This window comes from Amblyraja radiata, chromosome 8 (genome assembly GCF_010909765.2).
Source record: "Amblyraja radiata isolate CabotCenter1 chromosome 8, sAmbRad1.1.pri, whole genome shotgun sequence".
In the NCBI taxonomy this organism is placed as follows: Eukaryota; Metazoa; Chordata; class Chondrichthyes; order Rajiformes; family Rajidae; genus Amblyraja; species Amblyraja radiata.
This window is the reverse complement of record NC_045963.1, coordinates 14,032,094-14,050,998: the sequence shown is the minus strand read 5'-3', so window position 1 is coordinate 14,050,998 and position 18,905 is coordinate 14,032,094.

Genomic DNA, 18,905 nt, shown 5'->3' with positions numbered 1-18,905 from the left:
GAGTACGCGGGGACTACTCTCGAGCATGAAGGAGAGTTACAAAGACCACTTAGGACCTCGTGTCGACCATGCTGCAAGTATGAGTCAAGGGCAACTCTTCTAAACTCGCCAATTAGGTCGCCGCAGTGGGACAGCCCCTTTAGGAAGCAGCATTCCGTTTTTGTTCTTACCTTTATTCAACATTGTTCTTTTAACTTAAACTGAAATATGTGTAGATTACCAACAAAGTATAAAAGGTATTGGATTTTGAAAGCTCTCTTGCATTTCTTGTCATGTTCAAAGCATTGCCTTGCCTCCTGGGACTTTGTTGAAGTACATCCCTTGTGTATGAAAGAAACCTAAGTGAACATACTGTACGACATAGACATTTACAAATCTCTATATTGAAAGGGAATAGTATTTCACAATCAAAATGAATCTGCCTCATTTAATTTTGTAACAGTGACAATAAGGTGACACAATTGCAACACCTTTCAGCTGAAAGCAGTACATTTATTCCTATTATTAAACAGATGCTTTGTTGTGTTATGAGAGGATTTGATTGGATAGAAGATAAAAGCCTCTCGACTGTATGAAGACAGTTCAATGAAAAATAGTGCAAATGCAACCAAAAAATTTTCTGCTGCCAAAATATTCTTATCAAAGATGACAGCTCTTTAGTATGTTCCGCCTCCTTGGATTTTTGCAGAGAGCATTCATTTTCCTTCCATATTCATCTAAACACATTAACACAAGTGTTGAGGAGAGCATTTGGATTTTTATGATATAATTTTGGTTCCACTTAATTGAATTTTTAATTTGTAAAGGGCTGCTGTTTAAAGAATTAAACAATACTATATCAGGAGCTGCCATATTATATTTATTATTAGCTGTATTAAATAACTAATGTAGAGTTGGAAGGCGAGTGCTGCTTTGTTCTGTTTTATAAGGCAGATATCATTTGCTTGATTAAATCAAGAGGAAAAACCATGGGGCAATCCTCTAATAGGCTCAGTATGATTATCTCATTGTTCTTTCCAGTAGAGTTAATAAACTCCAATGGTGTGTTATGAAGAATGTTTCAAATATGTAATGGTGCTGTTGTCATAAGGTGCCCTGAACCTGTCCAAGATCAACTTTTTAAAGTAATTCTCTAATTATTTTAATGTGCAGCAAGTTCAATAAATTAATTACAGAACTTCATTTTAATTTCAGTATTTCTGTTTTGTAATGTAATACATACCAGAAAAAAAACTTGATTTTTGGTGCTACTGCTATGTAAGTGGGCAGTGGTAGAGTTGCTGCCTTACAGCACCAGAGACCCAGGTTCGATTCTCACTATGGGCACTCTCTGTACTGAGTTTGTACGTTCTCCCTGTGACCAAGTGGGTTTTCTCTCAGTGCTCCGGTTTCCTCCCAAATTCCAAAGAATTTGTGCATGTCTGTAGGTTAATTTGCTTCTGTAAATTGTCCCTAGTATGTAGGATAGAACTAGGGTACGTGGTCAGCGTGGACTCAGTGGGCCAAAGGGCCTGTTTCCATGCTGTATCCCTAAACTAAACTAATTCTGGCTGCCAATTCTCTCATTCACTCACATTAGGTTTGCTACTGTATATATTTCACATTTCTAGATGGGGTTCAGGACTAGGGGGAAATGGGCAGGGAATTGCTAATGGTTGTAATGATAGAGATGGGCCTGGGGTCACGAGTCAGAGTCTAGGATTGCTGGTTAGTTTATGGGAGAAATCAGCTTATGGGAGATTTGATCATTGATTGGGGTGAATGGTGACATAAGGGGCGGATCCAAGGGTAAAGGAGAGAGGCACGGATTGGATAAGCTTGGCAAGAGTGAGCAGTTTGGGGGTTGAGCGTGGCTTCTGAACGAAAGCCAAGCATATCACTATTTGGTGCCCAGCATGGTGCCAGGTACAACATTAATACACTTGCACATAGTTCTCTTTGACAGGAGGAAGAAATGGAATAAACATTTTTTTAACTCATGTCACAGGCCCTTCGGCCCACCAACACCGTGCCGACCAGCAATCCCCGTACACAAGCACTATCCTACACACTAAGGATAATTTACAATTTTTATTGGCCAATTAACCTACAAACCTGTACGCCTTTGAAGTGTGGGAGGAAACCGGAGCTCCCGGCGAAAACAGACGCGGTCATGGGGAGAATGTACATACATACTCCGTACAGGCAGCACCCGTAGTCAGGATTGAACCCGGGTCTCTGGTGCTGTAAGGTAGCAACTCTACCGCTGCGTCACCGTGCCGCCCATTGTGTATCCTTTTTCAATGAGCGGGCAGTCTCGTCTCACACGGTGCAGTGATGACATTGTCAAGCCACCTGTGTTCCTGAGTCTCATTTGCCACTCGATCAAAGACCTTGCTGCATGAATTACTGGTGATAGCTGGTGTACAATAGCTACTCCACAAAGAATCCAACAACAGGCAAATTCTGCTTTGCAACATAAAAGTCGGAACGTGGAACGGCAGCTCCTCATGAGCAACCCCGACAGATCTAAGAGCCATTTTACTGTCAGAGCTCAGTAACTCTCAGTCCTGTAAAACTGCACAAAAAAAACCAGCATTCTGCCGGCTTTTCCTTTCAGTATAGAACTACTAATGTACATTTCCTATTCTATTTAGGCTAAGTTCATGGCTACGGAGCAGGATGGTGAGTGTCTAATGTAACAAATGCACCACAATCTTCAAATACTGATAACTCTCTGAGCTGAATAATCTTTCACATGAAGGACAAACCTCCTGCCTCTTGTGGCTTCCTTCATCATTGTACAAATACTAAGTTTAAATGCTTGATCAATTTATTTAGCTATTTCTCATGTTTCCAATAATTTTCAATATTCTGTTCACCAGGAGTCTTGGGTCATTCAATAACATTGCAAGATGTTTGCGTGATAAATTTGAAATCTCTTTGGACTGGTTCAAAGCTACCTACTTATTGGTACCAGTTATGCATTTACTAAAGCATAGTTTGGGGTTAGGGAGCTGTACAATTGAGAATCAGGTTGCTTGTTATTGTTTTGTATAGGAGGCATCACAATCCCGTATCAACTCCTCACATATTCATTTATTCTTGGCCACAGGTATAACAAGGCCAGTGGTCACCATATCTTAGGCATTTCTTTTCAGCTTTTTAGCTTTAGACTAGCTATTTTGGGGTTTATTGTCTGTTCCTATATTTGAGCATGCAACACAATAAAAACAAGAGTTCTCACTGTATATAAAACATTGATTTTACTTTAACTTTTCCCAATTCCTACTATATAATTATATTAATAATAAGCTAACATTCTTAGGCCCCCTTTGGTCATGGCTGACCATGGGTGTCTCCAGGGTGCTATTCCCTATATGGAGGACCCCAGTGTGTTACTTTGTTTAACGTGGGGAGACTGGTGCACAGACAGTCGCCCCATAGACCTTGACAGATCTGGGTCAGGGTCCAGTGGCATGGAGTCCAAGATGACCGGAGACCCTTTTCTGCTGCAGCCTTCATCCACCTTCCCAGCTATTGATGCTGCACTAAGGTCAGCGATTATCCTCCGCCTGTTCCACCATTGAGGTCTTGGTTGGATTGCTCTTTGTCAGCGACCTCCCCCTCGACCTTACCGCCATGGGTGGCCCGACCAGGACCATTGCTCCAGGCGGCATCGCTCTCAGGATCTCAGGTCCACACAAGCTTCTCCGCCACGACAAGTTGTAGCAATGTTACAAAATTTTGAGATTTTAAAAATCAAGTCTGTAATTTATCCCATCAGATAAAGCATAAAAAGAAGTTTAATTTGACACCTAATTCACTTTCATATCTTCAGTATTAAAAAAAGTTATGGCCATTTTCATACTATTGCTTTTTCATTGACTTAACACAAAAGCTGTGATCGAGAACAGTCAAAAGCCCATAACTTTCTTAAAATTAAGAGTACTGAAATAAATTTTCAGTTATTATAGATTGAAGCATTCTGAAACAAATATGAAACAATCTTACTTAGATGACTTGAAATTAAAGCATATAATTAGTTAGTTACCTAATTGTAGCTAATTATAAAATTCAATTACTAGATCTAAATATCTATCCATTTCTTAAGAATAGATTAACATTTTTAAATAGTCTAAGTGTCCAAATAACATTCACACAAGAATTCACAATATAACATAATTTTTAAATCTCATTGTCATGGGTTTATAGGCCAAATGGAAGGAATTTAATGTTTAATACCTGTAAATTAATGGCCATTTAAATCATCTTGCGAGTGGGTTTTTCTGGAACGGGATCAATTGGAATGTTGCGGTTGTGGTGATTTAGTCCCCCATATCGGCAGCAAAAACACTGCCGGTTCGTTCGGGGGAAAAAATCACGGTTTCACAACTTAAAATGTGAATTAAATGCATCTTAAGAAACACTTTTATACATAAAAATAAACTACTTTCTTTTACCTGTCCCCTACGTAAATTCCGGCCCCGTTGTCAGCATTGGCGGCTTCAGAAGCTGATTTTAAAATCACTCCAGCGATTAACTTGACAGGTGAATTTTTTTTTAAAACACACAGAACGGCCGTCGAAACGTTTCTTTAAGAAACGCTTGCACGCAAACAAAATATAATCCAGGACCAGGACCAGAAAACCGCGTTTTAACCCCCCCCCCCCCCCCCCAAACGCGCCAAAATCGCGCACATGGCCAGTGGCAGAATTGCACCATGTTGAGATACAGTGCCGCTGAAGGTAAGTATTGTAACATACCTACAAGTTGGCAATCCACGGGGAAGCTAACAACCTTAAATAACTATGTGGCAAATGCTGAAAAATATAAAAGGGAATTATATTTAATTCCATGTAAGCAACTGTTTTATAATTTTACACACAAATAAATGGTTAAGACTGTGGACAGCAGTGAGCCTCATCCTGTTCCATTCCCTTCTCTTCTGAAAACAACATTCTTTTTGCAGAACCAATGCCACATCTGGTTCTGCATCTACTGTATCATATCAGAGAGAGACAGTGTGTGCAATTTTGCAAAATGGTTGCTTTTATAGAAATGTAACTTTTGAATTATTTAACTCTCACAAATGCCTTCCCAATAAAAATATCTTTGAAACCCATAAGCTTGTTCAAGCTGAACTAAGACCATGAGAGAGTGCTGACACTTCAATACAGTGTTGTTTTCCTGAACACTCAAAGTGTAGCATCCTCATCCTTGTTCCCCAATTCCTTGGACTTTGCTGCCTCCTACCTCTGTCTTTCATCTTTGCAAAATTGCACTGTCCTCCAACCCAGACAGCATGGGTCATTGCACAATGTGTAAGGCATCTTTCAGTCTCCTAACCATCGGTAACTGTGCTTCAGTCTTCATTCCACACAGGAGTTTAATAGTAAGATTAAACGAGAACTTACCAGTTTGAAGTTTGATCTGTATTTTATGAGGAGTTACGATGAGGGATTACGTGAAGAAGCCCGCTAGGACGCATGCGTGTCATTCTTCAAAGCAGCGGTGTGAGATCACAGATAACTGTAATGACTAAACATAGTAAGATTAGAGAAGAGATACCAATTAAGTATATATGATCTGGGTGGGAGCGGAGGGCACGTAATCCCTCATCGTAACTCCTCATAAAATACAGATCAAACTTCAAACTGGTAAGTTCTCGTTTAATCTTACTATTTAACTTCGGAGTCACGTGAGTGACTACATGAAGACTTCAAAGCTCTGTGATCTCATGCCGTAGAAACGTCCATGCACACGTCTGCCTTGACTGTGGGAGGAATAGTGTTAACATAATTGCACATGATTCTTTGTTGAAATCTTAAAATGTATTAACACAAATATAACCCTATTTATGGGTTTTAATTAATTTACAGAATTTAAAATTATTTCTGCAAATGTTCCAGTCTCTCTCACTGGTTTGTTATAAAATAACTGGAAAGTTCTTTCCCTGACCATCCTGCTGCTTCGAGGACTTGGTCCATGGGCACATCCAGTCGTACTGCCGCTGATGTAGCTGCGGCACTGGTGGAATGAGATTTGAACACATGAGTATCCACCCCAGCCCGCGTCAGTACCTTTTTCAGCCATCTCAAGAACGTTTGGACCGTCACTTTTTTGTGAGGTTTCTTATGGCTGATCAGCAGTCCATTCTCATTGCCTCTCAGATTTTTAGTTTTCATCATGTATAGTGATAGATGTTTAACTATACAGAGGCGGTCATCTGCAGGGTATGACCTACTTTGGATATTGAGGCCTGCTGATCCCTGTCTGTTCTGTTTTACTAGTTCGTAAATATGGAACGTAATATCGTCAGGTGAGGAGGTCATGTTGTCCAGTCTGTGCAGTGACTGAACCCTCTGTGCCGTGACCAGTGCCATTACCATGACTGTTTTTTAAAACGTTAGTCCGTATGGGGACAGGGTAGATGCTGGTGACCAGTTCCTGAGTGCTCTCAGGACAATGCTTACATCCCATACATGGGAGTACCTGTTTTTTTGGGGTTTGTGTTAAATATTCCCCTCATGAGCTTGGTTACCAGAGGGTGAGTCCCTACCGTGTAACGCTCTGTCCCTTGCCATAGGTATGTCGACAGGGCACTTCTGGCGCTGTTGATGGCACTGTAGCTGAGCCCCTCATCATAGTGGAGGCCTGCCAGATATTCCAGAAGAGATGGGATGTTGATATTTCTGTTGGTGGTTTTGTTCTTATGGTAGTACGTTTCCCACTTTCTAATGTAGACCAGATATTGCTTCTTGGTTGACTCTCTTTGGGCCGCCGAGATGATGTTTGCTGTTCGGTCTGTGAGTCCCAATTGTAGAAGCGGTGTTTTTAAACTCTACAAATTAGCAGGTTCCATCTTTATGGCTTGGATGGCTATCCCGTCACGGGATGTAGTAGTAGATCTGGTCTGTGTGGGATTGTAATACATGGTTCGAATACCATGTTTTGCACCACTGGGAACCATGGTTGAGTAGGCCAATCGGGTACTCCCAAATACCAGACGCAGAGTCTTGTTGTATTTTCCTTCATACCCGACTGATGAGGCAGGAGGGAGGGAATGCGTAAATAAACCATTTCCCCCAATGCAACGAAAATGCATCTGTTGCCGTTGCCCCAGGGTCTGGTTCCCATGAAACATAGTTAGATATCATCTAAATGCGACAAGATCGATATCCGGTTTCCCGTATTTTGCTGTGATTTCAGCAAACACTGTTTTGTTTAACATCCATTCGGTGTTTTCATTAAATTTGCGTGACCTGGTGTCTGCCACTAAACTTAGTCTCCGTGGTAGGTAAGTGGCTGATATCCAAACATTTCTCTGGACGCACCATTGCCAAATTGAATTAGCGAGATTGTCACATGATATCGATTTGTTGCCGCCCATGTGGTTGATGTATGTTACCACAGTGGTATTGTCTATTTGTAATCTAACATGCTGGTGGTGTGTAAGTCCATGAACTGCACCCAACATTTCCAAGTAATTTATACCCAGTGTCAGTAAGAAGGATGCCTCCTGCACTGTCCATCTATCTCCACAGCTGGTGATGGTATTGGTGGCTCCCCACCCCAGTGCACTGGCGTCCGTTTGTAGTACCATCGAAGGGTTACTGACAATGATAGGTTTGGAACAAAGCCAGATGTTATCGATCCACCATTTTAGCTCCGTTTTGGCTTGAATTGGTAGTCTCATAGGTCTGTTAAAGTGACCTGCATTGATTTTTAGAGCTTGAATATTAGTTCTCTGTAAGTTTTGGTAATGTAATCCAAATTGTGTGGCTGGGAAAGCAGCCACCATTTTACCAATTACTTTGGCTACCAATCTGATGGATGGATTTGTGATGTCAATGAGGTTGCTACAACCTCTATTATTTCTCTGGCCTTTCCCTTGGGTAGTGTCACCGTTGTGAACTGAATCAATGGTGAATCCCAAGTAGTCCATAGTAGTGGACGGTGTTAGTTTAGATTTAATTGGATGGATGATAAATCCCAGTTTTTCCCAAACAACTGTTTTTGTGGCTGTTAGTTAGTATGGCCAATTTCAAAGTTATGCCCACATGAGTATGTCATCCAAATATGCCATAACCATATGTTTGCGTTTGCGTAGAAACGCTAGGCCTGGTTTTTAAATTTTTGTGTACAACCTGGGCTGATGTTAGCCCATTTGGCAGCGCTTTATATTGCCAGAGTTGTCCCATCCAGTTAAATTTTAAGTAACGTCTGTGGTCACCTCGTATGGGTACTGAATAGTATGCATCTTTTAAATCGATGCTAGCCATGAAGTACCCTTTGGAAATTAGTTGTTTAGCAGTAACAAATGTTTCCATTTTGAAGTGAATATATTGTACAAATGTATTCAATTTGTCAGATCTATGATGATGCGACAACCACCATCTTTTTTGGTTTTAGTACATATATTGGACACGAATTCTAATGGTTCGTGTTGTGTTGTCTGAATTACACCTTTTATGTAAAGTCGCTCCAGTTCAACTTGTGCTTCTGTTTTTTACCTATCAGAGAGCACAAATTCTCGGTTTGGTTTGTGTTGAACTGGAGGGCTGTTTTGGTGTACAAACTCTATGGCATATCCCTGGATACTGCTTAAGACGTAAGTATCGGATGTTAGCATGCTCCATGCATTTAAAACCTAATACAGTCTTCCCCCAACCTCCATGCTTCCCATATTATTTGGGGAACCAGACCCCCTACCTCCATTGTTACCAGTGGCAGGACTACTTCTTCCTGAAGTTCTTCCGTTGCTGTGCTGGTGGTTGGCTCTTCGGGTTGGTTGCTGGTGTTATTGGGGTTACCCGCATCTTCCAGGAGGGTCGGCCCTGGGCCATGGCCTAAAAGACTCATGTTTAGAGTGCCGAGCCCTCGAAATTTCACCAGTTCTGCCAGTGGGTGCGTAGGGGTGTTGTCGTAGGTTATGGTGGGTTTTTAGCAGGGTAGGTTGATCCTTTAATTAACCCCAAAGTTCTGGCTTCTTCGTCCAGCTCCTTTACCTGCTTTGACAAGTTGCCTCCTGAACAGGAGAATGGGCGGTTTGGTAGCTCCAGGCTTACACAGCCCCGCGAATTTTGGATTTAGCGTTGGCTGTATGGCACTTTTTCTAATGCTATTTAATTCGTGCTGAGTGTTGCATAGCAGTGCCTGCGCGTCCTGTTGGCCTTGGGACATCGCCGTGGTGCCACCGTACGGGCAAAAGCGGTTATTCCTGAAGTTTAGTAACTTCAGGACTTTTTGAAACTTCACATCCATGCTTCTGACCCCTGGCCCGATGTGCTTCCAGATGCAGCTGTTTACAATTGGCACATTCAGGGAAATGCAGTTTCCTGGTGTTAAATGTCTCTGTTGTATCCAGCACAGCCTGTTCCTGTAGCTGGTTCAGTGACATGTAGTCAATGCTTGTTGCAAGCTTAGGCTCCAGGTTTGCCCCTGTTTGGTCTGGCTGCATGAAGCTTACCACCATATCCAGCAATTTTTCTTCACCCTGCACCCCATGCATGCACTGGTGTTTTCTTCCGCGGTCCCCTCTTCCAAGTCAGCCCAGAACTGACTCGAGGTGCTCCCCTCTGATAAGGTGGAGATATTGTGCAGCCCTTGAAAAGATGCTGCTGTGGGTTTGATATAGTGCCCACAGTGGCCTGACTCCAATTCCCGGAGCCGGTCACGCTGGAGCAGATGCTCCAAACACCATTCCATGCGGGTCCAGCGCTCTCGGTCGCTGGCCTCCCGTGGTGTATCAGAGTCGGACTCCTCCGAGTCCACGACTCTGTTTGTTTTGTGTTTTGCCTGCCGCCCGGCCGCGTTGATTTGGCCGGCGCGGCGGCTACACAGGGCACAGCTGATCCCACTACGGGTGATCTAGTGCCGACGGCTGCTGTGCTGGCTGTCCGCTGCTTCACGGTCCTCCCTGTCCAGCTTCGTCACAGCCCCCGTTTGCTTTTTGCCTTTCTCCTGTAGTGGGCAAAAAGACGGCAGATTAAGAAATCTTACCTGCAATAGCGGCTTTTCAAATTGCCGCCGCGGGGGAACGTTCTTCCACCGCGTCTGATGTTTCGCAATGCGTGTAGCGTAATGACACGCATGCGTCCTAGCGGGCTTCTTCACGTAGTCACTCACGTGACTCCGAAGTAAAATTCCTTCCACAATTTCATCCACATTGTCCTTCACTAGTTTTCTTAAAACCGAAGGATTTCTATTTCCTCCCAAATAAAGGTACCAAATCAGTGCAAACCAGCAATGCTGTGCTGTGCTTTTACTGGTTTCCTTTACATTAAACAACATTTATTTAATGGATGTCAACAATTACAAAAGTTTCACCTGTTCATCATTCTTCCATTAGTCAGTACCACCAAAAAAAGGAGGAGGCCATTTGGCCCTTCGTGCCTGCACCGCCATTCATTACGATCATGGCTGATCATCCACAATCAGTAACCCGTGCCTGCCTTCTCCCCATATCCCTTGATTCTGCTAGCCCCCAGAGCTCCATCTAACGCTCTTTTAAATTAATCTAGTGAATTGGCCTCCACAGCCTTCTGTGGCAGAGAATTCCACAAATTCACAATTCTCTGGGTGAAAACGTTTTTTTCTCATCTTAGGTTTAAATGGCCTCCCCTTTTTCTTAGCCTGTGGCCCCTAGTTCTGGACTCCCCCAACATTGGGAACATTTTTTCCTGCATCTAGCTTGTCCAGTCCTTTTATAATTCTATATGTTTCTATAGAATCCACTTAGTTTGCCAATTTATTTGTTAAATGGCTCCCATATTACAAGACAACAGTGGCTCCCATATTACAAGAACACTTCAAACATAGTGCACCGGAATTATGTCTAGAGTTCCCAACAATATGAAGCAAAACTACATTTGTGTTTTTCTTAAGTGGCAAGGTCAAAGGTGGTGCACAAATGCTAAAAACAATCATGTCAGCTGCCAAGAATTCCACCAAAAACAGTTACATCCTCAAATAAAAGCCAAAGATATACCAGAGACAATTTCTACTTTATGGAATAATGCTTTCCTTTTTACTGGAAAAAAATGACTACCATAAACAAAAAAAAATTATTTGAATTAAATCAATCACCTCATTACACTTCTTTTTTTTTTGTTTCTGATTCAGCTCGTTTGCCTTTTAATACCGAGAGCCTATCAAGGGAAGTCATAAAACTGCACTCAGTGATAAGGATATTTACCCATGACTTGACAAGTAATGAAGCTAACACAATTACGTGGGATCAGAGAAAGGTTACCATGGAAAGAATAAAAAAAGTAAATGCAGAATTAATTTCACCAATATGAGTAAACAGTGTGGAAGATGACAGGGTGCCATTATGTTGTCCACAGGATGGGAGCTCCCCCCCCCCCCCCCCCTCCACTGACCCCCTTGTGATTTCTTCCCAAATCCCAGGAGAAGCCCAGGTAATTCATGGCTGTGAAAGGCAAAATTCTTTGTTTTATCAAAATAGAATGTCGCAATGAAGAAAGTCTGAAAATGAGCCGCTTCTCAGTCCGAAGAAGAGTCTTGAATAACCATAGGTTCCGAAGCAGGTATCAGGCAGAATAGAAAAGTGAGAGGATGTGCCTGCTACTGTTAGTAATATCTCCCACTTCCACAGTGCTCATCGAAGCAGTGCCAGGAATAGTTAATTTAAATGACCACACCACCAAGCCAGGAGAAGCCACCATAATATTGTTTTATGGACATGTATAGATGTGTCTGTGAGATGGAAGCAGCTGGGAAACATGATAATCAAACATCGATCACTCTGCTCTCTCTCAGGATTATCACACAGCACAATCTTCTCCAATAGTTCTCTGCCTTGGCTCAATGTATCTACATGTATTGAAAGTCTAAACTACCAGAAACTTTAGCTTACCACAAAGTTTTCCTAAATAGCATGCACAAGATTAAAAAAAGATGTTTGACTTGAAGTTGGGCCCCAATCAACCCAGGATCGTCAATTTGCACAAAAATACCAAGGAACGACTGTGATGCTCACAAATGATGGCACTGTATCTCAACATGGTGCAACAATCCCGTCGCCTTCCACCTATATCCTCCTCTCTAGCTTTACATTTCACCCCTCTTCTCAACTTATCTGATATTCTTTTCTCTCCATTTCATCTCATGCCTTTGTCCACCCATCTGCTAATCAAAACTCCCCTCACCCATATCCACCGATTACTTGCCAGGCTTTGCCCGGCCCCCACCTCTTTCCCAACTTTCTCCCCCTTACTACAATCAGTCTGAAGAAGGGTCGCAACGGAAACAGCATCCCAACACAAAACACCCACAAGTGCTGCCTGACCCACTGAGTTACTCCAGCACTTTGTGTCCCTCCACAGATGCTGCCTGACCTGTTGAGTTACTCCAGTATTTTATGTATTACTCCAGATTTCAGAATCGGCAGTTTCTGTGTCTCCATCTTGGTGCAATTACACTCAATCAAAATTGCCTTTATTTTTGGATAGCCCATCAACAGTGCTGAATTCTACTGCAGTATTGAATGGTTGATAACACAACCACTTTGTAAATAAATCCTTTAGACTAGAAACAAGAGTCGATACTTTACCATATTAAAGATACTGCCTATCTACCATATTAAAGATGCCACTTTACAATGTCACAATTCATTTTGCATTTATAACTCCCAATAGGTCTTAGCTATAAGAACTGTAAGTCAATCTTACTCACAGACACCTAAGATATTAGGACAGACTCAAAAGCTCATCAAGCAAGAATGTTTTATGGAGCACTTTGAGTATATAGACAGAAACATAAAGAGGTAGATTAGTAGAAATGGAAATCCAGCCTTTAGGACCAAGGCAGATGAAAACACAGCAGTCATTCCGAGGATGAATGAAATCAGACCAGTGCAAGAGACCAGAGCTAGAGCTCGTAATTTTGGAAGAAAGAAAATGATGAAAGATAAGTTAGTCATGAACAAATTCTTTAAATCCTTGCGGATGATTTTACTCAACTTTACTCAAAAGCATCAGGGTCCTTCTTTAAACAGAAGAAGAGTATCATGCTGTCGTTTTGTTTTTTTTAATCACAGTGGAAGCAAGGAAGTTGCCATCGTTTTTCTGGCAAAAATCTAGATAGAGTAAGACAAACCCCAGAGATATCAGTAGATTTCAGGTGAAGAGAAGAAATGCTGCATTTCTGAGAAGACTGTTCATCTTATATTGTCAGAAATGCTTTCTTCCTGTGTACTGATTAGCCTTTAAGCATTTAATAATACTTAATGATCATTTGCTGATTCTGGTAAAATTGCTCCACATGCAATATGTAGAATGAAATATGAAATGAAGATTATCAGAATGAAGAAAATAAAGATTTAACTGCAACCCCCATGTTGGGGGAGTCCAGAACAAGGGGGTCACAGTTTAAGAATAAGGGGTAGGCCATTTAGGAGTGAGATGAGGAAAAACCTTTCAGCCAGAGAGTTGTGAATCTGTGGAATTCTCTGCCACTGGAGACCAATTCACTAGATGTTTTCAAGAGAGAGTTAGCTCTTCGGGCTAACGGAATCAAGGAATGTAGGGAGAAAGCAGGAACAGGGTACTGATTCTGGATGATCATCCATGAGCTTATTGAATGGCGGTGCTGGCTCGAAGGGCCGAATGGCCTACTCCTGCACCTATTTTCCAAGTTTCTGTTTCTAAACACAGCAGGCGTAGATATCATCTGCCTAGTTATTTCTGTACTGTTCCAAAAACAAGTATAAATCACTATAATTGGTTTATTTATCTATCACTGTTGAATGAAATGAAATACACCTGAATGAAATAAAATTGGTATTCTTATCTAGAATTAGCACATTGTACATTATGTTCACTACAGCTAAGTTTAATATCTTTCATATATGATGGACAGAACTGCAGATATGAGAGATTTCGAAAACAGAAACAGTGAGGCTTATTTTTCAAAATCTGTCCACTGCATTCTGAATGATTATCATCATCTCCTAAACAATAAAGCAACCATTCGTGGCTCCCTCACTAAATTTGAAAGAGACAAAAAGATTTATACGCTTATGCTGAGTTACTTTTCGAGCGCCATGATAATTAACTTGTTCTACAGTTGTTGTTCTTATTAGTAATACGTCTCTGAGTCACTCCCTTGTTCCATTTGCAGCATTTGGCACCTATATTAAAATCTCCAGCCACATGAATCACGGACTTGTGCAGTTACTCTTTGTACATTCGCAGTTCTGTTGTTATGTGGATTGAATAGAACTTCTGAAGACTATCATTGCTTTTGTTGTACATTAAAGAGCTTTACTTTCTACTGCAAGCGGGACCAATTATCTAATGCTGGAACAAAATGTATGAATCTAAAAGTATTTGATTTTACACTTGTAGCCATTCTTGATTAGTACAAGTGTTAGGGGTTATGGGGAGAAGGCAGGGGAATGGGGTTAAGAGGAAGAGATAGATGAACCATGATTGGAATTGGCGAGTAGCAATGGTCCGAATGGCCTCATTCTGCTCCTATCACTTTTATTTCAGAAATAAAGCATGGATACAGGCCCTTCGGCCCACCGAGTCCGCACCGACCAGCGATCCCCGTACATTAACACAATCCTACACACACTAGGGACAATTTACATTTAAACCAAGCCAATTTAGCTATAAACCTGTACAGCTTGGAGAAAACCCAGTCACGGAGAGAACGTACTAACTCTGTACAGACAGCACCCGTAGTCGGGATCGAACCTGGGTCTCCGGCACTGCAAGTGGTGTAAGGCAGCAACTATACCGCTGCGCCACCGTGCCGCATAAACCAATACGAATTTGGGATTACATAACCCACACGTATTATCGACTTTTCAATAAATCTTGAAATAATCCACAACTCACCCTGCTAATATTTCACTGAACCACTGAAATATTTTCAGTTTCCTTTCAATCTTTCTACGTTTATTTATCGCTCCACTCTGCCGCCATGATCTTTATAGCAATCACTGAACATCTGCCAATGAAAGATGGCAATATCAGACGCAGTCTTTTCATGCTTACTTAACAAACTGATTCAAGGAAAGATATGGACAGGGGATGAACAACTTTCTTGTTAACTTTCTTCTGTTTTACCCAACGTAAGATAAATCAAAGATATATCTAAAGATATATCACAAAATAGTTTTTAGTTTTCTTTACCGAAAATAATTTCCGGCATTTAATATGACCTTCTACATTGTAAAATGTTGTAAATTTAGATAAGTGCTTTAGGTATCTCAGCTATTTTCATCACAGACAGTGTTTCTGAAGCACTAACTTGTTTTTGAGTTCAGTTTTGATTGTCATTAATTTATTTTGATCCTCCTCATTCAATGCCTAACATTGACATCCATCTGATCTCTGGCTGATCAACTTTCCCACATCAGAGTTTGGAATAACTAAGTCAATTTTATGCTCTACAGCTTGTGGGTGGCACGGCGGTGCAGCGGTAGAGTTACTACCTAACGACCCGGGTTCGATCCCGGCTACAGGTGCCGTCTGTACGGAGCATGAACCTGCTTCTCTTGATTTTCTCAGAGATCTTAGGTTTCCTCCCACATTCCAAAGACGTACAGGTTTGAAGGATAATTTGCTTGGTATAAGTGTAAATCATACATGTAGGACAGTGCGGGGATCATTGGTCGGTGCGGACTCAGTGGACCAAAGGGCCTGTTTCTATGCTATATCTCTAAACTAAACTGAACACAAAAATTGGTATCAGCTTAAGGAGTAAGGCATGGGAATTGAATTTTGGAATGTTCTTGTCTACATGGCTCAGTTCTAAACCAGAAATTATATTTATTTAAAGCAGGGGTCCGCAAACTACGGCCCCCGGGCCGAATGCGGCCCATAACCCAAAATCATCCGGCCCGCAAGCGTATTACCCTACCTGTATTTATCCAGCCCGCCGACTTCCTTCATCTCCAATACCTCCCGGGCCCGAGGCCGCGGCGCCCAGGCGCGGTGACGCAAGGGGGCCTGTGCTGGCGGCAGCAATGGCGGAGATGGATGAGCAGCGCTGTGCTGGCCGTGCTGGCCGGGCTGCTGACGAGCGCTGAGCTCTGGCTGTACCGCATCCTGTGCAAAGCCGCCGGCATGACCGCGCACCTTCTGTGACTGGGCTTCACTGTCGGGATCGGAGGTGGACAAAAAGCTGCAGAAACTCAGCGGGTGAGGCAGCATCTATGGAGTGAAAGAATAGGCGACGTTTCGGGTCGAGACCTTTCTTCAGAAGCGGCTGATGCTGCTCAGAGACCAGTCTGAAGAAGGGTCTCGACCCGAAACGTCACCTATACCTTTGCTCCGTTTCTCCAGCCTTTTTGTCTGCCTTCAAATTTTCCAGCATCTGCAATTCTTTCTTAAACACACTGTCGGGATCGGGCATGTCAATAGGCCGGGGACAAGTGAATATAATATTTGAGCCACCGCCTTCAGGACAGAGCCAATGCAATGGTCGTAGGTGCGCCATGTTTGTGCGCTCCCGTAACCATCTTTGCCCGTAACTAGGGGCCAGTGCTCCGGGTGGTGTCCTCGAAGGGGCGGGATCTATGTCAAGACGTGATTTGATGCCTGCCATTCGGGGCAGGATCCATGTGTACACGTGATAGATCTGGCCCGCCATCCGTTCACAGACGTGCGTCCCGGCCCCTATGCAGAACAAGGTTGCCGGCCCCTGATTTAAAGTTTGAGCTTAAAAGAAGCAATATTTCATTCTTCAATCAAGCCTTCAATCTTCTGTTTTAAAAATGAAGCCTGAGAGAGGAGACATTTGCAGGCACAGTGCAGGTTAACAATTGTGTATTCGTGTCCAGGCCTTTTAGAACTGGAATTGCCAGTCACATGTACTGCAGTAGCAAACGGTCTTTCAAGCCTTGAGATGTCTAAGCAATCAATGGACCCAGTGGACTCAGCAGACGTGGCCTCCCAGAGCACAAACTCAATACCTGGAAATGCCAGAGAGGCCTTTATTGTACCAGAAAACATGGTCACCCAGAAGATCTACGGGTAAGACTGAGACATCGGGGTATGTGACACCCACTTCCCTCCTTACCATCCCATTTGCTGATGTTCAATCACTGGAGAATAAGATTTTTAAAAAACTAACATATCTTTCATTCATTTGTTCTATGTCTCTTTTCATATCTCTCATTTCCCTCTCCCCTGACTATCAGTCTGAAGAAAGGTCTCAACTCGAAACATATTCCTTTTCTCCAGAGATGCTGCCTGACCCTGTGAGTCGCCCCAGCTTTTTGTGTCCATCTACAGATCGGTAGCAATATAACAAGTAACAACTCCTCCTCGTTGACCATCAATGTAGGTGCACTTTGAGCTGTGGGCTTAGGCCCCCTGCTCTACTCTCTTTAGACCCATGACTGTGCGGTTTAATCACAGCACAAATGCCACCTATAAATCCTCTGAGGACGCCACTATTGTTGGCCAAATCACGGGTGGTGATGAGTCAATGTGCAGGAGAGATAGTGAGTGGTGCAGCAGCAACAACCTCGTGCTCAACACCAACAAAACAAAGGAACTAGTGGTCAGAAGACCACACATCAGTACTCGAGCAGTTCAAGGGGGGTGGCTCACCTGCACTTTTTCAAGAGTAATCACAGGTGGGCAATAAATAATGGCCTGTTCACAGTTACTAACATTCTGAAAAATTAATATCTTTTAACATTCGCCAAACTCACTTACCACAACCCTGCATCTGATCTTCCACGACTGATCATTCTCACTCCTTCTGGTACCCTTGCCTCCTATGGTAAAAAAAAAAATCAGTGGGTGATAAAAAGTCATTTTCACATCTCCACAATTTTATTTACCAATAGAGTATTAAAAGGAAATTAAATCTATCCTTGACATTAATAGTTTATTCCAGGAAGCTCTGGCACAATTCCGATAAACTCCAGCAGTATGTTCCAGCCTAAGTTATTTTTAAGGAAGGACAAACTGAATCAGAAGACTTTAGACTTTAGAGATACAGTGCGGAAACAGGCCCTTCGGCCCACCAAGTCCGCGCCGACCAACACTAACACTATCGTACACACAAGGGACATTTTACAATTTTTACCAAAACCAATTAACCTACAAACCTATACGTCTTTGGAGTGTGTGAGGAAACTGAACCACCTGGAGAAAACCCACAAGGTCCCAGGGAGAACGTATTAAAAAAATGTACAGACAACACCCCTAGTCAGGATTGAACCCGGGTCTCTAGAGCTCTAAAGCAGCAGCTCCACTACTACGCCATTGGGCCGCCCAAAGACTATTGGAATTTATCAATAAATGGTCTCTGAATTTACAACTTTTCTGATGATGTTAGAGTGCTCACAAATCATGTTGATGATTCTAAACTGCAAATGGCAAAAGGCAAATTCTTAGGTGCACAATCTTTTTACAAAACCAGAAACTTGTAAATCCATGCTCTTGTATTGCATACTTAATCTCTACCTCTCTGTAATGTGCTTTTCAGATGTATCACCTCCTGAAATTTGAAATACATGTTTACTCCCTGTTAAAAATCAGGTTAAGGTTTGCTTTCGGAGAAGGAAGTCATTATTTTAGTCCAAATGAATAATTGTAGAAGAATCGTGAGATTGCTGTGCATGCTTTCACTCAGAAATGTTTAAAGTGTAGGTATTATACTTATTTCGTCCATTATTTAAATGAAGATATTGTGCTGTTTATTTTGAGCGTTTATTAGATTCATGGCAAAGTCGTGACAACTTCAAGTTTATTTTAACATAAAAATATCCCATTAAATGTACAAAGTGAACTCTTGTCTGATATAATTGCATTTTTTTGCACAGTGAACGTTTTATTTCCAGGTATAATGTGGGCCTGAGAAGCAAGAAACTGGGACAGGCACTTCAAGTGCTGCGAATCCCGACAGAGCTAATTCATCAGGACTGAAGC